The following is a 21,972-nucleotide window of genomic DNA, read 5'->3' on the forward strand; positions in this document are numbered from 1 at the left end:
AAAAAAAAAAAAAAAAAAGATGATGCCATGCTCTTGAAAGGAAAAGGTGACAAAGCTCAGATTGAAAAACGTATCCAAGAAATCATTGAGCAGTTAGACATCACAAGTAGTGAGTATGAAAAGGAAAAACTGAATAAATGTCTGGCAAAACTTTCAGATGGAGTAGCTGTACTTAAAGTTGGTGGGACAAGTGATGTGGAAGTGAATGAAAAGAAAGACAGAGTTACAGATGCCTTCAATGCAACACGAGCTGCTGTTGAAGAAGGCATTGTTCTTGGAGGTGGTTGTGCTCTGCTTCGGTGTATTCCAGCCTTGGACTCGATAACTCCAGCCAATGAAGATCAAAAGATTGGTATAGAAATTATTAAAAGAACACTCAAAATTCCTGCAATGACTATTGCCAAAAATGCAGGTGTTGAAGGATCATTGATAGATCTGCAGAAGTTGGTTATGATGCTATGCTTGGAGATTTTGTGAGTACAGTAGAAAAAGTGATCCAACTAAGGTTGTAAGAACTGCTTTATTAGATGCTGCTGGAGTGACCTCTTTGTTAACCACAGCAGAAGTTGTAGTCACAGAAATTCCTAAAGAAGAGAAGGACCCCGGCATGGGTGGAATGGGTGGAATGGGAGGTAGTATGGGAGGTGGCATGTTCTAATTCCTAGAATAGTGCTTTACCATTTATTAATGAACTGTGACCGGAAGCTCCAGGCAGTGTTCTTCACCAGTAACTTCAGAGAAGTCGGTTGAAGAAAATGACTGAAGAAAAGGCTGGCTGATGTTTAAGAAAATCACTATAACCATCAGTTATGGTTTCAGTTGACAATATATAATGGTTTACTGCTGTCATTGTCCATGCCTACAGATAATTTATTTTGTATTTTTTTAATAAAAAGATATTTGTACATTCCTGATACTGGGTGCAAGAGCCATTACCACCAATGTACTGCTTTCAACTTAAATCACTGAGGCATTTTTACTACTATTCTGTTAAAATCAGGATACTAGCGCTTGCCATTACTAGATGAGAATTTAAGAAGCAGCCTTTCTGTGGAAAGTAAGAAAATTGTGTACAGAGTAGAGAAACACCCAATTGTGTGACAACTTTTGTGTAAAAAAAACTTGTTTAAACTAAAAAAAAAAAAAAAAAATGATTGCAGCAGTATATTGATGGAGAACTTCCAGAAATGTAAGCTGGATTCAGAAGAGGATGTGGAACAAGGGATCACATTGCCTATGTCAGATGGATATTGGCTGAAAGAAAAGTATACCAGAAAGATGTCTACTTGTGTTTTATTGACTATGTAAAAGAATTTGTTTGTGTGGATCATAACAAATTATGGATAAGATTGAGAAAAATGGGAATTCTGGAACACTTAATTGTACTCATGAGGAACCTGGACATAATGTAATGGAATCATCTTCCATGATTAGGTCTGATGTGACCAACCAATCAATTGAAAGGAGTATTTCAACTGTACTTCTTCCAAGAAATATCTTTTTGTTCTTTTAGCTGTCCATTGTGCATTCAATATTCTTCACCAACACCACAACTCAAATGCATCAGTTTTTCTGTGGCCTTCTTTATTCATTGTCCAGCTATTGAAAATACCATGGCTTGGGTCAATTGCACCTCAGTCTTCAAGGTGATATCTTTGATTTAAACACTTTAAAGAGATCTTTTGCAGCAGATTTTCCCAATACATCACTTGATTCCTTGACTGCTGTTTCCACAGGCATTGATAAGTTTTAAGTGCCGTGGAGTTAGCTCTGATTCACAGCGACACATTACACAGTCTTGTACCATCTTCACAGTCACTGCTATGCTTGAGCCCATTGATGCAGCAACTGTGTCAATCCATCTCATTGAAGGGCATCCCCTTTTTAACTGACCCTCTACTTTACCAACATGGTATCTCCCTCCAGGGAATGGACCAATGTAGGTGAGATGATGTCTGGCCTTTCTCACTTCTAAAGAACATTTCAGCTTCACTTCTTACATGAAAAATTTATTCTTTTTCTTTTGGCTGTCCACGTTATTTTCAGTATTCTTTGCCAAAACCATTATGAAAAGGCATCAACTCTTCTTCTTTCTTCCTTATCAATTGTCCAGCTTTCACACCCATATGAAGTGATTGAAAACCATGGCTTGTGTTAGGGGCACTTTAGTCATCAAGTGGCATCTTTGCTCTTTAACAATTTAAAGAGGTCTTTTTGCAGCAGATTTGCCCAGTGCAATACAATATCTGATTTATCCTTTCTTGGCTTTTAAAAAAAAAAAAATTGTTCTTTGGGTGAAATTTTGCAAAGCAGATTCTTTTTATATTCAACAATCCATATACTCACTTTGTTTTGTGATACTAGTTACCTTTGCCACAATGTAACATCTCACCTCCCTCTTTCTCCCTGTGGTTACCCTTTCCCTGTGTTCTTCTTTATGCATTCTTGCCACCTTACATCTCTCCCAGTGCAAATGCTGTCCTTCTGATTTCCCATGGTTGATTTTCTAGGAAATTCCTCTCCCTGGTGTAGGTGCTCAGTTTCTATGACTGATTATCATTAGACTGAGAGTTAAGCCATGGGAGTGAATTCAATTCCAGGCCAGGAGAGTTACTCAGAGCCATAGTCTTAAGAGTTTCATCAGTCTCTATCAGGCCAGTCAGCCTAGGCCATTTTAAGATTTTGAGTTTTGTTGCACATTTGTCTCCCACTCTATACAGGATCTCCAATTTTTATCCCTTTCTTAGAGTTTGGCATTGGTAGCTGGACACTATCTAATTCTTCTTGTCTCAAGATCATATAGCTTGAGGTTCTCATGAACCATTAGTCCTTTAGACTGCTTCCATAAGTTGTTGTTGTTGTTGTTGTTGTTTTCTTCACTGTCCTTTGTTCTGGATGAGGAGAGACCAATAGTTGCCACTAGTATGACTGTTCACAGGTTTTAAGACCCCAGTTGCTACCCACTGAAGTAAGAAGCAGAACAATATTTTTGCATACCTTGTTGTGCCAATTGAGTTTGATGTCCCCTGCAATCACGGTCCCCAACCCACAGGCCCAGTGACCCACTCCCTCAAGGTGCTAATTTGTGGGTAGGAAGTTACCCTAACTCTGCCTCCTGTTATGTTTAAACTGTGTATGATCATATTCCCACCATTTGTATGTCAGTTTGTTGCACTATGAGGGCTCACATGTTGCTATGAGGTTGGAGGCTATGCCACCAGTATTTCAAATACCTTCACAGTGTCACCCATGCTGGGCATGTTTCTGTGGAGCTTCCAGAATAAGACAAATTGGAAAGAAGGGTGAGGCCATCTACTTCTTTTAAAAAAAAATTGGCTAGTGAAAATCTTATGAATAGCAGTGAAACACTGTCTGATATACTACTGGAAAATTTTATGAATGGCCCTGAAACATCGTCTGATATAGTGCTGGAAGATGAGCCCTTCAGGTTGGAAGGCACTCAGAATACAACTGAGAAAGGGCTGCCTCTTCAAAATAGAGTTGACCTTAATGACAAGGATGGAATAAAGCTTTCAGGATCTCCATTTGCTGGTGGGGCATGAGTAAAAATGGGAAGAAACAGATGCAAGCATCCATTAATAATCAGAATTTTAAATGTACAAACTATGAATCTAGGAAACTTGGAAATTGTAAAAAATGAGATGGAATGCATAAAGATCAATATTCTAGGCAATAATGAGCTGAAATGGACTGGTTTCGGCCATTTTTAATAAGACAATCATATGGTATGATATGCCAGGAATGACAAATGGAAGAGTAATGGCATTGCATTCATTGTCAAAACAAAATAAAATATAAAAGTTTCAATATATATCCTGAAGTACAATTCTGTCAATGATAGGATAATATCTTATACATCTACGAGGAAGACCAGTTAATACTACTATGATAAAAATTTACACACCAATCACTAAAGCCAAAGAAGAAGAAATTGAAGTGTTTTTGTTTTTGTTTTTTACCAACCTCTGCAGTCTGAAATTGACCAAACACATAATCAAATTGTATTGATTATTACTGGTGATGGGAATGCAAAAGTTGGAAACAAAGAAGTATCATCGGTAGTTGGAAAATAAGGCCTTGGTGATAGAAATGACATCAGAGATTGCCTGATAGAATCTTGCAAGACCAAGGACTTATTCATTGAAAATACATTTCTCAACAACATAAATGGTGGCTATACACGTGGACTTTGCCAGATAGAATAAACAGTAATCAGATCAACTCCATCTGAGGAAAGAGGCAATGGAGAAGCTCAGTATCTTCAACCAAAACAAGGCCAGCAGCTGACTGCGAAACAGACCATCAATTGATCCTATGCAAGTCTGGGTTGAAACTGAAGAAAATTAAACCAAGTCCATGAAAACCAACACAAGACCTTTATTTTATCACATTTAGAATTTAGAGACCATCAAAAGTATAGAATTGGCACATTGAACACCAAGGACCAAAAACCAGATGAATTGTGGATGACATCCAGACCATCATATATGAAGAAAGCAAAAGATCATTAAAAAGACAGGAAAGGAAGAAAGTACCAAAATAGATGTCAGAAAACACTCTGAAACTTGCTCTTTTTCAGCCCTTTGCCAAAGATTAGCTGTCCATGGGAAGATGAATCTATTTCTGCATTCTCAATTCTGTTCTGTTGGTCTATCTGTCTCTCATTGTACCTATACCAGGCTATTTTGACTATTGGGGCTCTATAATAGGTTTTGAGATCTGGAAATATGATACCTCTTACTTTGTTTTTCTTCTTCAGTAGTGCTTTTGTTGCCCATGCTGTCTTTCCTTTCAATATAAAATTAATGATTAGATTTTCCATGTCCTTAAAGAATGTTGATGGGTTCTGGATTGGGATTGCATTGAATATACAGATTGCTTTGGGTAGAACTGACATTTTCACAATGTTCAATCTTCCTATCCATAAGCATGGGATGTTCTTCCATGTACATAGGTCTCTTACAGTTTCTTATAGCAGTGTTTTGTAATTTTCTTTGTATAGGTCTTTTGTGTCCCTGGTAAGATTTATTTCTAAGTATTTTACCTACTTGTTAGCTATTGTAAATGGTATTGTTTTCCTTATTTCCTTTTCAGAGATCTCATTGTTGATGTATCAGAATCCAACTTATTTTTTGTATGTTTATGTTGCATCCTGCCACTTTGCTGAATCTATTAGTTCTAATAGTTTTCTTGCTGAGTCTCATGTTTTCTATATATAGAATCGTGCCATCTGCAAATAAAGATAGTGTTACTTCTTCCAATTTGGGTGCTTTTATTTCTCTCTCTCTCTCTCTCTCTCTCTCTCTCTCTCTCTCTTTGCCTTATTACCCTGGTTAGGTGTTCTAATATAATGTTGACTAGAAGTGGTGATACAGGGCACTGTTGCCTGGTTCCATTCTCAAGGGGAATGATTTGAGGCTTTCTCCACTTGATTGCTGACCAGAAGGCTGGTGGTTCAAACCCACCAGCCACTCCTCGGAAGGAAGATGGGGCAATCTACTTCCATAGTGATACTGCCTTGGAAACCCAAGGAGGGGTCGCTATGAGTCGGATCTGACTCGACAGCACATAACAACAACAATAACCATTGACAATAATGTTGGCTGTGGGTTTTGTTTATATGCCCTTTATTATGTTGAGGAATTTTCCTTCTATTCTTATTTTTCTGTGAGTTTTTAATCTGGAATGGGTGCTGTATTTTATCAAATGTCTTTTCTGTATTGATTAATATGCTTATGTAGTTATTTTCTTTTGTTTTATTTATATTGTGTATTACATTGATTGTTTTTTGCAATGTTGAACTATCCCGGCATACAAGAAATGAATCCCACTTGGTCAGGCTGTACTATTTTTTTATATAGTGTTGAATTCTATTGGCTAGGATTTTGTTGAAGATTTTTTTGTCTATATTCATGAGGGATATTGGTCTGTAGTTCCTTTTTTAGTGGTGTTTTTGCCTTGTTTTTGTATCATGGTTATGCTTGGTTCATAGAATAAACTTGGGAATATGCCTTTTCTATGTTCTGGAAGAACTTGAGTAGGGTAGCTTTTACCTCTTCTCTGAACATTTGATATTATTCTCTAGTGAAGCCATCTGGGCCTGGATTTTGTGTGTGTTTGGTGGTAGGGGCAGATATGACCTGCTAAATTTCTCTCTTTTTTATGGTTTGTTCATATTTGCAACCTCAGCCCATGCTACTTCAGGTAGGTCTTGTGTTTCTAGAAATTTGTCCATTCCTACTTCCATAGTGATACTGCCTTGGAAACCCAAGGAGGGGTCGCTATGAGTCGGGTTTGACTCGATGGCACATAATAACAACGTTCTGTTATTATCATTTATTATTATTATTATTTTGGCTAGATCTCATGTGATGTCACCCATTGATTTATTATTCATGTTATTTGCATTTTTTCTTTCTTTTCCTTAGTTAAATTTGCAATGGTTTGTGGATTTTGTCAATCTTTTGAAAAACCAGCTTCTACTGTTGATTTTCTCTATTCTTTTTTGCTTCAATTATTTCTACTCTGATCTTTATTATTTCCTTTATTCTGGAGATTGGAGCCTTCTGTGTGTTTTTTTTTCTGATTGTTGGAGGTGTTGGGTTAAATTGTTGATTTGGATTCTTTCTTCTTTTTTGATGTGTGCATTAATTGCTATAAATTGACCTCTGAGTGCTGCTTTCACTGTGTCTCAAATGTTTTGTTATGCTGTGTTATCATTCTTGTTTGTTTGCAGGAATTTTTTATTTCACACTTAATTTCTCTGTTACCCAGTGGTTCTTGAACGGTATATTATTGAGTTTATATGTATTTGATTTTCCCCTCTGGTCTTCTTATTGTTGATTTCTAATTTTACAGCACTATAATCTGAGAAGATACTTTGGAGAATTTTGATGTTTTTAATGTTATCAGCACTTGATTTGTGGCCTAACATATGGTCTATTCTGGAGAATGATTCATGTTCACTGGAAAGGAATGTGTATTTTTTTCTTGTTTTTTTTGGGTGGTGGTGGTGGTGGTGGTGGTGGTGGAGTGTTCTGTATGGCTACGCTATCCAGATGGTTGATGGTATTGTTGAAATCCTCTGTTTCTTTTTTTATTTTTTCCCTAGTTCTACCCTTTGTTGAAATTGGTATGTCAAAGTCTCCTATTACTATTGTAGTATTCTCTATTTCTCCTCTTAATTCAATTAATGTTTGCTTTATGTGTTTGGAACTTTTTCACTGGATGTATAGATATTTATTATGGTTATGTCCTCTTGGTCTATTGACCTCTTTATCATCATATAATTCTCTTCTTTGCCATTATGTCTGGTTTGCCATGAAGTCTAGTTTATCAGAAATTAATATTGCCACTAATGCTCTTTTTTGGTTGCCATTAGCTTGATTTTCTTTTTTCCATCCCTTGATTTTAAATTTATTTTTGTCTTTGTGTCTAAGGTGAGTCTCTATCAGGTAGCATACTGATGAGTTTTGGTTTCTTATCCAATCTGTCACTCTTTTTCTCTTGACTGGTACATTGGATCCATTCACATTTAGTGTAATTTGTGATAGGTATGAATTTACTCCTGTCATTCTTCTTTTTGTTATTGTGGTACTGATGGTTTCTTTGTTCTAAATATTATTCTGTCCAGAGTTACTTTTGTTATCAAGTTTTCTTTACCATTTCTTCATTGTTGTTGCTTTCTTATTTACTAAATCCCTATGACTTTCTTCTTTCTTATGGTTAGAAGGTTTATTAATTTTCTTTGTGTTTACTCTGTGGTAAATTTTTATCTCCCTAAGTTTGGAACAGTCTGTTCTATATGTACATCATCCTAAATTCCTCTCCACTTGGAAGTTTTGTAATTATACCATTTAATCCTTATATTTATTTCATAATTGGTATCATTTGCAGATTCAGTACTCTCATTCTCTATTTTGCATTTTGTAAGCTTATTTTAGATTTGAAAATTCTTTTCCTTGGTTGGTTTCTGGATGTGTTGTCACATGTCTTCCATTGTTGCTCTTCTGTTAGAAGGAGCCCCTTCAATATTTCTTGTAGGTTTGGTGAGGTTTTCACAAATTTCCTTGGTGTCTGATTGTCCAGAAATGTCCTAATTTTACTATCATATTAGAAGGACAGTACTGCTGGATGTATATTTCAGGGTTGGCCTTTTTTTCTTTTTCCTTCATGATTTTGTATATGTCAATATGTCATCCCACTACCTTCTTCCCTGCATGCTTTCTACTGAGAAATCAGAACTTAGTCTTATTGGTCACCTTTGTAGGTTAACATTCTGCTTTTCTCAAGTTGCTCTTAAGATTCTTTGTCTCTAGTTTTGGAAAGTTTTATTATGATATGTCTTGGTGATTTTCTCTTGGCATTCATTGAGCTTCTAGGATGGACATCTTTTCATCTTTCATGACATTGGGCAAGTTTTCTGTTAGCAAATTTTCAAATATTTTTACCTGTTTTTTCTGGAATTCCAATCAGGCATATGTTATTTCTTTTGATATGATCCCAAATAATCTTAGGTTTTCTTTATTTCTATTGATTCTCTTTTCCGATTTTTCTGAAAACAAAGTGGTGTCAAGATATTTGTCTTCTATCTGAGATATGCTTCATTAGCCAATTCAGTTCTCTTTTGTCTTTCCAATGTGATATCTATCTCTGTAATTTTAGTCCCCATTTTCTGGATACCTAATTGTTGCTTTTATGTGATTTCTAATTGTTTATTTATATTGTCATTTTATTCTTGTATAATATTCCTGAGTTTCTCAAGGGTATTGTCTGTCTGAGCAATAAAGGGACAAATGGCTGTGAAGCCCTATATTAACGAACCCCAACCCTGGACACCTTAACCTCTAGAAGACTAGGTCAGGGGCTAACACTCACCCACTGGGTGCCTAAGGGACTGAGAGAACTTTTTCAAACTGAAATAAGAGGCAGAACTCTACAGCCTCTTCTCTCAAGAGGACTCACTCACACCAGACCCCTCCCTCCTCTGCGAACTGAAAGGCCTATGTTGAGGTGGTTAAACAAGAGAGTATTAGGGTGGAATTTCACTAGAGTCTAGGCAGGAGCTGCGTTTTCCAGAAGGATGCCAGACCCACACCAGTGAATCATGACTGGTGAGACATAATCTCTGCTCCAAGAAGTACATCTTCCCTGTGAATAGGTGCAAAACCTCTCCCACTGCCACCAAGCTGGAAGCAAAAGAACTCCTGTAGCCACCCACAGCAACCCATTGCAAACAGACAAACCCAGAATCTTCAGTCATCCTACCCTCCACATATGCCACTGGTTGATCCTTCTTAAACTGAGCAAAACAGGCAAACAAGTACAGGTTTTTGACAAGAGGAGCCCATTTGTGCCAGGCTTCTTTTACCTCCACAAGCACACACTTGCAGAGTGCGGTTTCTGCTACACTCACCTGCTCCCACAGCTGCTGAAATACCATAATTACAAAAGTCCCTCCTCCTCAGTTTCCCTTATTTTTCCCTTATTTTTCTCCTTTCTTATTGGTTTATTTCTCCCTCATCATTTTCAACTTCTTACATTTTTGCCAATTGTTCAGCTCAACCAGATTCCCCCATTTTTGGTATGTTTTTATCTTTTCATTTTATTCTATATTGTTTTATTTTCCTTCTCTTCTTACCATTTTATTTCATGTTATTTTATTTCCTTGTCTCAACCAATAGGAGGAGGGCATTAACTCTCTACTAGTCAGCCATTTCTACTGCATAGACCACCTTACCCTATGAACGAGCACCACTATAAACTCCCACACCACTGTCTCAACAGTAGATGGTAGATAATATCTTTTCAACCCAATTGCAGCTCTCTTCATGTTAGACAGAGACCCACATCTACATTCCTATTATTTATTCCACCACTACAGAGATAGGTGGGGAGCCTCAGTGTTGCCAAGTTAACAACCAAAAAGCACACCTTCCCCACTCATCTGGCTATATTGAAACACACCAACACACAATCAACAAAAACAAAAACTTCAAAATGTCTCAGAGAAAAATATCAACTTCAATTCAAACAAAGAAACAGGACAAGATAGCTGAAGCAAGTGATCAAAATAAAGAACTGGGAAATTTCCCCAAGGAAGAACATGTAATAGAACTACCTCAGAAGGAATTCATACACACACACATACAAACACACACACAAACTTACAATAACTCAAGGAAACCATAAACAAAAAAGCTGTTAGTGTTGACTGGTGCCCAGAACAAGAGAAAATTCTATAACAGATCCAGTCTGTCTTGCAAGCTGCCTTGCCACTTGGGCCATATGATCGACCTGATCCAATGGTGCTTGATGTTTCCATAGATCGAGATGACATTTAGAATTTTTGACAGACCCATACTGGTGAATCACAGCACAGACCCTTGAGATTTTGGAGCATATTCCTTCCATCCTCTGCAGATATCTACCCTCCTTTTGAGAGACATCTTTTGGCTTGTTAATAGGCCTCAGTAGAGATTGAACACGGAACCATAGGCCATCAAGTTACCATGTAGTCTATCCCACTCACCATTAACTGTGTGTTGTCTGATGTAAAAAATCGTAAAGTTAGACTTGCACAGTGCATTTCTCCATCGAATGGAAGTGATATATATAACGTCAGACTTCAGCAAGACCTGAAGGCCCAAATAACTTTCATGAGGAAGTGGTCCAAATGTCCACAGTTCCCACTGTTGGTACATTACCTCCTCCTCCCAGCATGCACCTATGTCCTCATGAGGAGTTGCTTTTGATCAGTTGACTGTGAAAGGAAAAACTCTTTGTGCTTTGTGTACAGTTGGTTCTGCATGCATATACAGGCATCACTTGAAAGTAGACAACAGCAGTACTGCAGTCCCCTTTCTGGGACTTCCATGAAGGACAGTGTTGAAGAGAAATCCTCCCAATCAGCCAAACCTTGAGCAATGCTGATGGTTCTGCATTTTGCTTGTAAGGAAAAATGACCAGATGTTCAAGTGTATACTGATTCATGGGTCGTGGCCAATGGTCTGGCTGGATGGTAAGGGACTTAGAAGAGCACGATGATTGGAAAATTGGTGACAAGGAGTTATGGGGAAGATTTATTTAGAAAGATTACTCTGAATGGGTCAAAGAATTGAAGAATTTGTTTCATATTAATGCTCATTAAGGTGTAACCTGAACAAAGGAGGATTTTAAATGCCAAGTAGATAGGATGACACATTTTGTGGGTAACAGTCAGCCTCTTTCTCTAACCTTTCTTGTCATTGTCACTTCAGGGATGGCAACTTTGTTCATGAGCCCATTGTGTAGTGCATAACCATGAGCCCATTTTGTAGTGCATAACCATAAGCCCATTGTCCAATACATAACCATGTGCCCATTGGGTAATATGTACCCACAGAGGTTATGCATGGGCTCAGCAACATGCCCTTCCACTCAGCAAGCAGAACTTTACCACAGTCTTTTTGATTGCCCAATCTGCCAGCAGCAGATGCCAACACTGAGTCCCCAATATGGTACCATTCCTCAGCCAGCAACCTGGTGGCAGGTTGATTATATTGGACCACCTTCATCATGGATGTGGCAGCATTTTGTTCTTACTGGGATAGGCACTTACTCTAGATAAGAATGTGCCATTCTTGCACACAATGCTTCTGCCAATACTGCCTTCTGTGGGTTTACTGAATGTGATATCCATCCTAATATTACTTCACACAGTGTTGCCTTAGATCAAAGAATTTACTTTACAACAAATGAATTGCTGGAATGGGACCATTCTCATGGAATTCACTGGTCTCATCATATTTCCCATTATAATGAAGCAAGTTGCTTGATAAAACAATGGAATGGACTTTTGAAGACTCAATTTTGATATCATCTTGGTGGCAATACCTTGTAGGGCTGGAGAAATGTTCTTCTGGGTGGTGCAGATGCTCAAACCAGTGTCCAATATATGATGCTGTTTCTTCCATAGCAGGATTCATGGGTTCATAAATCAAGGGGTAGAAATGGGAATAGCACCACTCACTATTACCCTTGCTAATCCACTCCAAAATTTCTGTTTCCTGTCCCTGAAACCCCATGTTCTGTAAATCTAGAAGTCTTAGTTCTAAAAGGAGGAATGCTTACACCAGGAAACGCCCATTGATTCAATTGAACTGGAAGTTAATGTTACATGGCTGCTTTGGCCTCTTCATGCTTCTAATCAACGGTCAAAGGAGGTAGTTACTAGCTAGCATGAGTGATCCTGATTACCAAGGAGAAATTGTACTGTTATTATACAATGGAGGTAAAGAAGAGCATGTCTGGAACACATGCCCTTAGGACCCTTCATATACTACCATGTCCTGTGATTAAAGTCAATGGGAAACCACAATAACCCAATTCAGAAAGGAGTACTAATTGCCCAAACCCTTCATGAATGAAGGTTTGGGTTGGTTACCCTACCAGGAAAAGCACCATCACCATCTGAGATATTTGCAGAAATATGAAATGAGTACTGGAAATAGGTAGTTATAAATAGAAAATCCAGCCATAACTGTATAACCAGTCGCAAAAATGAAGACTGTAAAAGTAGTCCCTGACTTATTATGATGCTCCATTACAATGACTCTGTCATAAGTTGATTCTGACATAAGTTGAATATCTCATTTTTTAAAAGTTTTTATTGTTGCATTTTATTATCAATAACTTCATAAATTTGATCTTTATTTTTCTTTTTTTGTTTGAAAAAAATCACATGTAAACTTACAGATATATTTTAACACATACATACATACATAAAAATACACATAACATAATGTGTTTAGTGCTCCTGTCATACATCCTAGTTCATTGCATAGTGCCTGGGGTCTTAAAACATGGAAGTGGCTATCCAAGGCACAACAATTTGTTTCTATTTGCCTGGAGCAACAGAGGAAGAAGAATTGGGAATAGGAAGGAGCATTGTGTGGTTAATTGCCACCATGAACAACTGCCTTCTTTGTCATGAGACCAGAAGTACTGAAATGTGGCCAGCTACCTTTACTGAACATTCTGATCAAATATTCTATAGAAGAATCTTGATCAAAAAGGGGGAGATGAAGAATAGAATTTCAAATTCTCATGCAATCCAGCCTTTCTAGAGCAATGGAGACTGGATGAACCACTGAAGCTATTGCCCTGAGATAATCTTTAAAACTTAAACAAAATATATCACCTGAAGCCTTCTTAAGACCAAAATAATAATAATAATAATTAACTAGGAAAAACAAAATGTCTGCCTTGATGCTTGAATAATTTTTTTTAGAAAGATCTGTACAAGCCTTGTCCCTATGAGGCAGAGGTTAAAGATGTCTCAAATGTCCAACTTTTCCAAACTGCCCTGCCACTCTGACATCAACTACTCCTCCTGCCCTCAATAATCTCCCCCTCATCTTAAGGTTCCCTAATTCATGGTAATGTCTCACCAAAACAAAAATCAAACTCACTGCCATCTGGGTGATTCCAACTATAATGACCCCCTTTGTTTTTCCCAGATGGTAAAACTTTATGGAAATAGATTGTCTAGTCTTCCTTCTGCAGAGTGGCTGGTAAATTTGAACTGCCAACCTTCTGGTTAAAAGTCAAATTCCTTAGGCACTCTGCCACCAGAGCTCCTTGTAATGTCTCACAGAACTCACAAACTCCCAAGAAAATGGCTTATGTGATGGTGGTGGAGGCTGGGAGGTTGGCAGGCTGGCAAGTCCCAGGTCTATCAGTAGGTCTGGAGGATTCTCCCAGATCACGTGGTTGCAGGGTTTGGCAAACCCAAATCAGCAAGTCAGATGATGATTGCTGTCTCAAATCCATGGGTGAGATGATGACAAACAAAATGCAGAACTGGAGCAAGAGAGAGTGAACTTTCTCAGAACATTCCTATATATACCCTCACAGATACTAAGAGTGGTGACTTGAGTCACACTCTCAAGTAAGGTGGGACTCAAGATACATCCCACCATAAACAGGAATAGAGAATAGGATTTGCAATAAATCACAAAATGGGTGGTGACTTGAGTCACACCCTCCAGCAAGGTGGGACTCAAGATACATCCCACCATAAACAGGAATAGAGAATAGGATTTGCAATAAATCACAAAATGGGTGGTGACTTGAGCCACATCCTCCAGCAAGGCAAGACTTAAGATGTATCCCAACCTAAACTGACATAGGGATTAGAATCTACAATGCATAACAAAATGGAGAATGATGGCTAGAAGGGCCATATTAAGCAAGTCACTGAACTGCACTTGAGCATTATTCTCTTTTACAAACTATTTATATGGTGTCAAAGTGACAATAGCAGCTCTAAAGATTAGATATGAACCTTAGGGGTCAGTGAGTTTATGTTAATGGGAACAACTGAAAAAAGATGAGAATAGTTGCTCAACTTGAACAATGGAATTGATGTCATTAAATTTTATGTGTAGAAATGGTCGATCTAATGTATGTTTTTCTGTGTATACTCTCAACAATAACAAAATAAAACTTAACAAAATAAAAGGAATAGTTAAATACATCCAGGCAATGGAATATTATTCAGCCCAAAAAATGACATTGTAGATTTATATTTACAGATATAGATACTATTCATATAGACTATTAAATGAGAAAAGCCAAAATGAAACAAAACAAAAACACATAAATCATAAAAATTTACTCTGGAGATGAAGACAATTTGGATGAATTTTGCCTCTTCATGGTTAAAATTGTCAATTTTAAACCAATCATTCCTTTATCTGCCTCCAAAATCCTATTCTTATCTTTAAAGATTGTCTAGTGAGACAGTTCTTCCTCAAGCTATTTTTGCTGATTTCTTTCCATTATCACAGGCCTTAATAATCCTCATTTTTATGTCTATGTGTGGAGCTTTCCTCACCTTCTTTTTTGGATTAAAATTTTCAGTGCCATGACATATTGTTAAGAGTATAAGCAGTGCAGGTGCTACAGTTAAACAACTTGGCTGCACATTAACAACTGATGCATTTTATGGTACAAAGTGCTGAATAATATCATATAACAGCCTTGGTTTACAATGAAGTCAGAGTCACAATGGCTGTCAGGTGCATGTACAGTTGATTTGTATGCACAGTTCATTATACCATTACCATTGAACATTGCCCAATTTTCCATCCATTATGACTCCTGATACCGATTTCATTGTAGACTAGGTCATACTCTGCTATATGACAGTGTCTTGAACAGTAAATTATACAATACAATTAAACATCTGTAAGTGAAAATCTGAGAATGGTAATATCAGCAAAGTACACATTTGCAACATTGTATGTAATACATTTTAATAATGATAAGATTATTTATGTAATACATATTACTAATGATAAAAAAAAGGATGGTCTTAAATGCAGTTTATTGTAGGGAGCTTTGGTGGTGTGTGTGTGTGTGCATAGCAAATATATTTTTTGTTTTCTTCCCTCCTTTATCCCATTACTTATAAAATGCAAGATGCAAAAGAGGTTGGTGCATTTTCAGTTGTATCCATGTTACTTGTATCATGTTAAGCAAAAGTATGACTTTATAGTTGTCTTTATTTGGAAATTATGTACAAGCTATAAGAAATGTGGTGCATATGTGTGTGCATGCGTGTGTGTGTGTGTATGTGACTTACATAGAAGAAAAGATCAAGGTCTGTTTATTGAATTTAATGGAATGAAAACACTACACAACAAATCCATGGGAAACCCAAACACTCAGTCTCTATTTACCTATCTAGAACTCATTTCCCTTCACAATTTCACCTAATTTATAAATGCAGTTCCCCAAACTTGACATTCTTACTCTCTCTTTTTAACTTTTGACGGGTCTATTCCTTTATCATATCTTCATTGTTGCCTATCAAAATGCCATTCCTCCAATCTCTTCTTGTTAATGAAAGCCCGGGGGATTTTTTTTTTCCAGATACTTAGGCTTCCATTAGCTTTAGGAAATTCTGGGTCCTTTCCCCAGCTCCAGAGTGTGAACTTCCAGAGGGAAAGTCTACTTCTGTGTGCAGAGAGGGGAAGGGATTCCTGGAAAACATCTTCACTCCTACAAAAGGAAACAAAGAATACATTTTTGTTTTCTTTTTTTTTAATTAACTTTTTATTGTGATTTGGGTGAAAGTTTACAGAGTAAATTGGTTTTCCATTCAACAGTTCATATACATTTTGTTTTGTGACATTGATTACAATCTCACAATAAAACAGCACTCTTTCCACTTCTTCCCTCTGTTTCTCATTTCCCTTTGTCATTCAAGTCTATCCATTCCTGCCTTCTGAGTTTCATTCCTGGGCAAATGCTTCTCAGATTATTTGCTCAGCATATAGATTGAATAAGTATGGTGAAAGGCTACAACCCTGATGCACTCCCTTCTTCATTTTAAACCATGCAGTATCCCCTTGTTCTGTTCAAACAACAGCCTCCTGGTCTATGTAAAGGTTCCTGATGAGTACATTCAAGTGTTCTGGAATTCCCATTCTTCTCAAAGTTAGCCATAATTTGTTATGATCCACAAAATTGAATGCTTTTGCATAGTCGATAAAACACAAGTAAACATCTTTCTGGTATTCTTTGCTTTCAGCCAAGATCCATCTGACATCAACAATGATATCCCTCACTTCACATTCTCTTCTGAATCCAGTTTACATTTCTGCAAGTTCTCTGTCAATATACTGCTGCAACCATTTTTGAATTATCTTCAGTAAGATTTTACTTGCATACAATATTAATGATATTGTGCAATAATTTCCACATTCTGTGGGAGCACCTTTCTTTGGAATGCATACAAATATGGACCTTTTCCAGTCAGTTGGCCAGGTGGCTGTCTTCCAAATCTCTTGGCATAGACAACTGGAGTGCCTCCAGTGCAACATCCATTTGTTGAAACATCTCAATGGGTATTCCATCAATTCCTGGAGCCTTGTTCTTTGCCATTTCTTTCACTGCAGTTTCAACTTCTTCCTTCAATACCATTAGGTCTTGATCATATACCGCCTCCTGAAATGGATGAACATCGAACAATTCTTTTGACACAGTGACTCTGTGTATTCCTTCCATCTTCTTTTGATGTTTCCTGCATCATTCAATATTTTGTCCATAGCCTCTTTCAAGGCTTAAATCTCCTCTCCTGTTCTTTCAGCTTTAGAAATGCCAAACGTGTTCTTTCCTTTTGGCTTTCCATGTCTTTGCACATTTAATTGTAATAATTGACTTTCTCTTCTTGAGATGCTCTTTGAAATCTTCTGTTTAGCTCTTTTATCCTGTCATTTCTTCCATTTATTTAGCTACTCTCCATTCACGGGCAAGTTTCAGAGTCTCTTCTGACATTCATTTTAGTCTTTTCTTCCTTTCTCAAAGAATCAACCAGTGAAAACCTTATGAATAGCAGTAAAACACTGTATTACTGGAAACCTTGATGAATAGCCCTGAGACACTGTCCAATATAGTGCCGGAAGATGACCTCATCAGGTCTGAAGGCACTCAATATCCAACTGGGGAAGAGCTGCCTCCTCAGAGTAAAGCTGAGCTTAATGATGTGGATGGAGTAAAGCTTTTGAGACCTCCATTTGCTGATGTGGCATGACTCAAAATGGGAAGAAAGAGCTGCAAACATCCATTAGTAATCAGAACATGGAATTGTACAAATTATGAATATGGGAAAACTGAAAATTGTAAAAAATGAAATGGATCACATAAAGGTCGATATCCTAGCCATTAGTGAGCTGAAAAGACTGATTTGGGCCATTTTGAATCAGATAACCATATGGCATACTATGCCGGGAATGACAAATTGAAGAGGAATGGTGTGGCATTCATCATCACAAAGAATGTTTCAAGATCTGTCTTGAAGTACAATGCTGTCATTGATAGGAAAATATGCATACACTACAAGGAAGACCAGTTAGTATTTTTACTAACTATTAGTCAAATTTACACACCAACCACCATAGCCAAAAGTGAGGAAATTGAAGATTTCTACCAACTTCTGCAATCTGAAATTGACCAAACATGCAATCAAGATGTGTTGATTATCACTGGTGATTGGAATGCAAAAGTTGGAAATAAAGAAGAATCACTAGTAGTTGGAAAATATGGCCTTGGTGATAGAAATGACACTGGAGATCACATGATGGAATTTTGCAAGACCAACGACTCATTCATTGCAAATATCTTTTTTCAACAACACAAATAATGGCTATACACATGGACTTCACCACATGGAGTACACAGGAATATGACTGATTATATCTGTGGCAAGAGGCAATGGACAAGTTTAATATCTTCAGCCAAATCAAGGCCAGGTGCTCACTCAGTTGCTGATATGCAAGTTCCAGTTGAAGTTGAAGACAATTAAAACAAGTCCACAAGAGCCAAAATATGATTTTGATTATACCATCCTGAATTTAGAGACCATATAAAGAATAGATTTGATATACTGAACACCAATGACCAGACACCAGAGGAATTGTGGGATGACATCAAGAATAACATCCACGAAGAAAGCAAAAGGTCATTAAAAAGAAAATAAAGGAAGAAAAGACCAAAATGGATGTCAGAAGGGACTCTGACATTTGACTTGAATGGAGAGTAGTTAAAGCAAAGGGAAGAAATGACAAGAAAAAAAAAAATAAATGCAGAGAAAATTTCAAAGGGCAGCTCAAGAAGACAGAGTGGATTATTATAATGAAATGTGAAAAGACCTAGAGTTAGAAAACCAAATGGGAAGAACATGCTCGACATTACTCAACCTGAAAGAACTGAGGGAAAAAATTAAGCCTTGAGTTGCAATATTGAAAGATTCTATGGGGAAAATATTGAATGATGCAGGAAACATCAAAAGAAGATGGAAGGAATACACAGAGTCAACCACAAAGAATTTGTTGATGTTCATCCATTTCAGGAGGTGGCATATGAACAAGAACTAATGGTATTGAAGGAAGAAGTCAAAACTGCAATGAAGGAATTGGCAAAGAACAAGGCTCCAGGAATTGACAGAATACCCATTAAGACGTTTCAACAAATGAATGCTGCACTAGAGGCACTCACTTGGCTATGCCAAGAGATTTGGAAGACAACTACCTGGCCAACTGACTAGAAAAGATCCATATTTGTACCTATTACAAAGAAAGGTGATCCCACAGAATGTGGAAATTATTGCACAATATCATTAATATTGCATGTAAGTAAAATCTTACTGAAGATAATTCAAAAATGGTTACAGCAGTATATTGACAGAAAACTTGCAGAAATCCAAGCTGGATTCAGAAGAGAATGTAGAGCAAGGGATATCATTGATGTCAGATGGATCTTGGCTCAAAGCAAAGAATATCAGAAAGATACTTACTTGTGTTTTATTGACTATGCCAAGGTGTTTGACTCTGTGTATCATAACAAATTATGGATAACATTGAGAAGAATGGGAATTCCAGAATGCTTAATTGTGCTCATGAAGAAATTATACATAGACCATGAGGATGTCATTCAAACAGAACAAGGGAACATTGCATGGTTTATAATCAAGAAGGGAGTGTGTGAGAGTTGTATCCTTTCACTATACTCATTCAATCTGTATGTTGAACAAATTATCCGAGAAGCTGGACTATATAAAGAAGAATGTGGCATCATGATTGGAGGAAAACTCATTAACAACCTGTGTTATGCAGACAACACAACTTTGCTTGCTGAAAGTGAGGATGACTTGAAATACTGATAAAAATTGTTGAAGACTGCAGTGTGCAGTATGGATTACATCTCAATATAAAGAAAACAAAAATCCTCACAATGGGACCAATAAGCAGGATCATGATAAATGGAGAAAACATTGAGGGTGTCGAGGACTTCATATTACTTGTTTGTAAAATCAACACCAATGGAAGCACCAGTCAAGATATCAGACGTCATATAGCATTGGGCAAACCTTCTGCAAAGGACCTCTTTCAAGTGCTGAGGAACAAGGATGTCTCCATGAGGACTAAGATGTGCTTGACACAAGCTGTGGTATTTTCAATCACCTCATATGCATGTGAGATCTGGAAAATGAAAAAGGAAGACTGAAGAAGCATCGATGCTTTTGAGTTGTGGTGTTGGCAAAGAATGCTGAAAGTTCCATGGACTGCTAAAAGAACTAAAAAATCTCTTCTGGAGGAAGTGCAGCCAGAATGCTCCTTGGAAGTGAGAATGGCAGACTTCGTCTCACCTACTTTGGTCATGTTGTAAGCAGGGATCATTCCCTGGAGAGGATATCATGCTTAGCAAAGTGGAGGGACAATGAAAAAGGGGAAAGCCCACAATGAAATGGATTGACACAGTGGCTGCAATAATGGACTCAGGTGTAGCAAAAATCTTGGGGCTGGCACAGAACCAAGCGGATTTTCATTCTGTTGTACATGAGGTCACTATGAGTCAGAGACAGCTCGATGGCACCTAACAACAACAATTCTTTGAGAAGTGTGTGGTCCCTTCCTTCTTCTGAGTCTGTCTTAGACTGAAAGCTCTGCTGAAACCTGCCCACCATGAGTGACTCTGCTGGTATTTGAAATACTGGTGGCATAGTCTCCAGCCTCACAGCAACACAGAAGCCACCACAGTGTGACAAACTGACTGATGAGTTGTGGTGGTTTTGTGTATATGCCCTTAATTATATTGAGGAATTCTATTCTTACTTTCTGAGGGCTTTTATCAGGAACAGTTGTTAGATTTTATCAAATGCCTTCTCTGAATTAATTGATATGATCATGCGGTCCTTTACCTTTGCTTTATTTATGGAATGGATTAGCTTGAGTGTTTTTCTAATGGTGAACTATTCATGGATGATGTTGTTATTGTTAGGTGCTGTTAAGTCATTTCTGACTCATAGCAACCCTATATACAACATAAAAAAATACTATCCAATTTTGTGCCATCTTCACAATTGTTGCTATCCTTGAAACCATTGTTGCAATCACTGTGGCAATCCATCTTGTTGAGGGCCATCCGCATTTTTGCTGACCCTCTGCATTACCATCCTTCTCCAGAGACTGGTCCCTTCTGATAACATGACCAAAGTATTAGAGATGAAGTCCAGCCATTCTTACATCTAAGGGAATGCCAGCTGTATTTCCAAGAGATTTATTTGTTCTCTGGCAATCCATAGTGTATAGTCAATACTCTTTGCCAACACTACAATTCAAATATATTATTTTTTCTGTGGTTTTCCTTATTTAATTTCCAGGCTTCACATGCATGTGAGACTACTTACTGAAAAGGCAATGGATTGGGTCAGGCACACTAGTCTTCCAAGTGGCAGCATCTTCACATACCTTGTATGAATCCCACTTGGTCATCATGTATTGTTGTTGTTGTTGTTAGATGCCATTGAGTTATTTCCGACTCATAGCAACCCCATGCACAACAGAAAGAAACACCACCTGATCCCACACCAGCTCCATGATCCTTGATATACTTGAGCCCATTGTTGCAGCCACCTTGTCAATCCATCTCGTCGAAGACCTTCTCCTCCTTCGCCAATCTTCCACCTTACCAAGCATGACATCCTTCTCCAGGGAATGGTCCCCCCTGACAACATGACCAAAGTAGGTGAGAAAAAGTCTGGCCATTCTCGCTTCCAAGGAGCATTTCGGCTACACTTCCTCCAGGACAGATCTGTTAGTTCATTAGCAGTCCGTGGTACTTTAAGCATTCTTTGCCAGCACCACAACTCAAAAGCATCAACTCTTCTTGGGTCATCCTTATTCATTGTCCATCTCTCACATGCATACAAGGTGATTGGAAATATCATGGCCTGTGTCAGACACAACTTATTCCTCGAGGAGACATCTTGCTCCTGAGCACTTGAAAGAGTTCCTTTGCAGCTGACCTGACCAGTGCTACACATTATCTAATGTCCTGACTGCTGCTTCCATTAGTGTTGATTGTAGAACCAAGCAATGTGAATTCTTTGACAACCTCAATCTT

At 37.7% G+C, this 21,972-nt stretch overlaps 1 pseudogene; it reads left to right on the forward strand.

Moving 5' to 3' along the window:
• The window catches only part of LOC103210361, a 14,362-nt pseudogene extending 13,704 nt beyond the window's left edge, over positions 1-658 (forward strand).
• The last annotated feature ends 21,314 nt before the right edge of the window (positions 659-21,972 follow it).

The sequence above is a fragment of the Orycteropus afer genome, unplaced genomic scaffold, assembly GCF_000298275.1.
Source record: "Orycteropus afer afer isolate SDZICR_OR568_19922 unplaced genomic scaffold, OryAfe1.0 scaffold00599, whole genome shotgun sequence".
NCBI lineage: Eukaryota > Metazoa > Chordata > Mammalia > Tubulidentata > Orycteropodidae > Orycteropus > Orycteropus afer.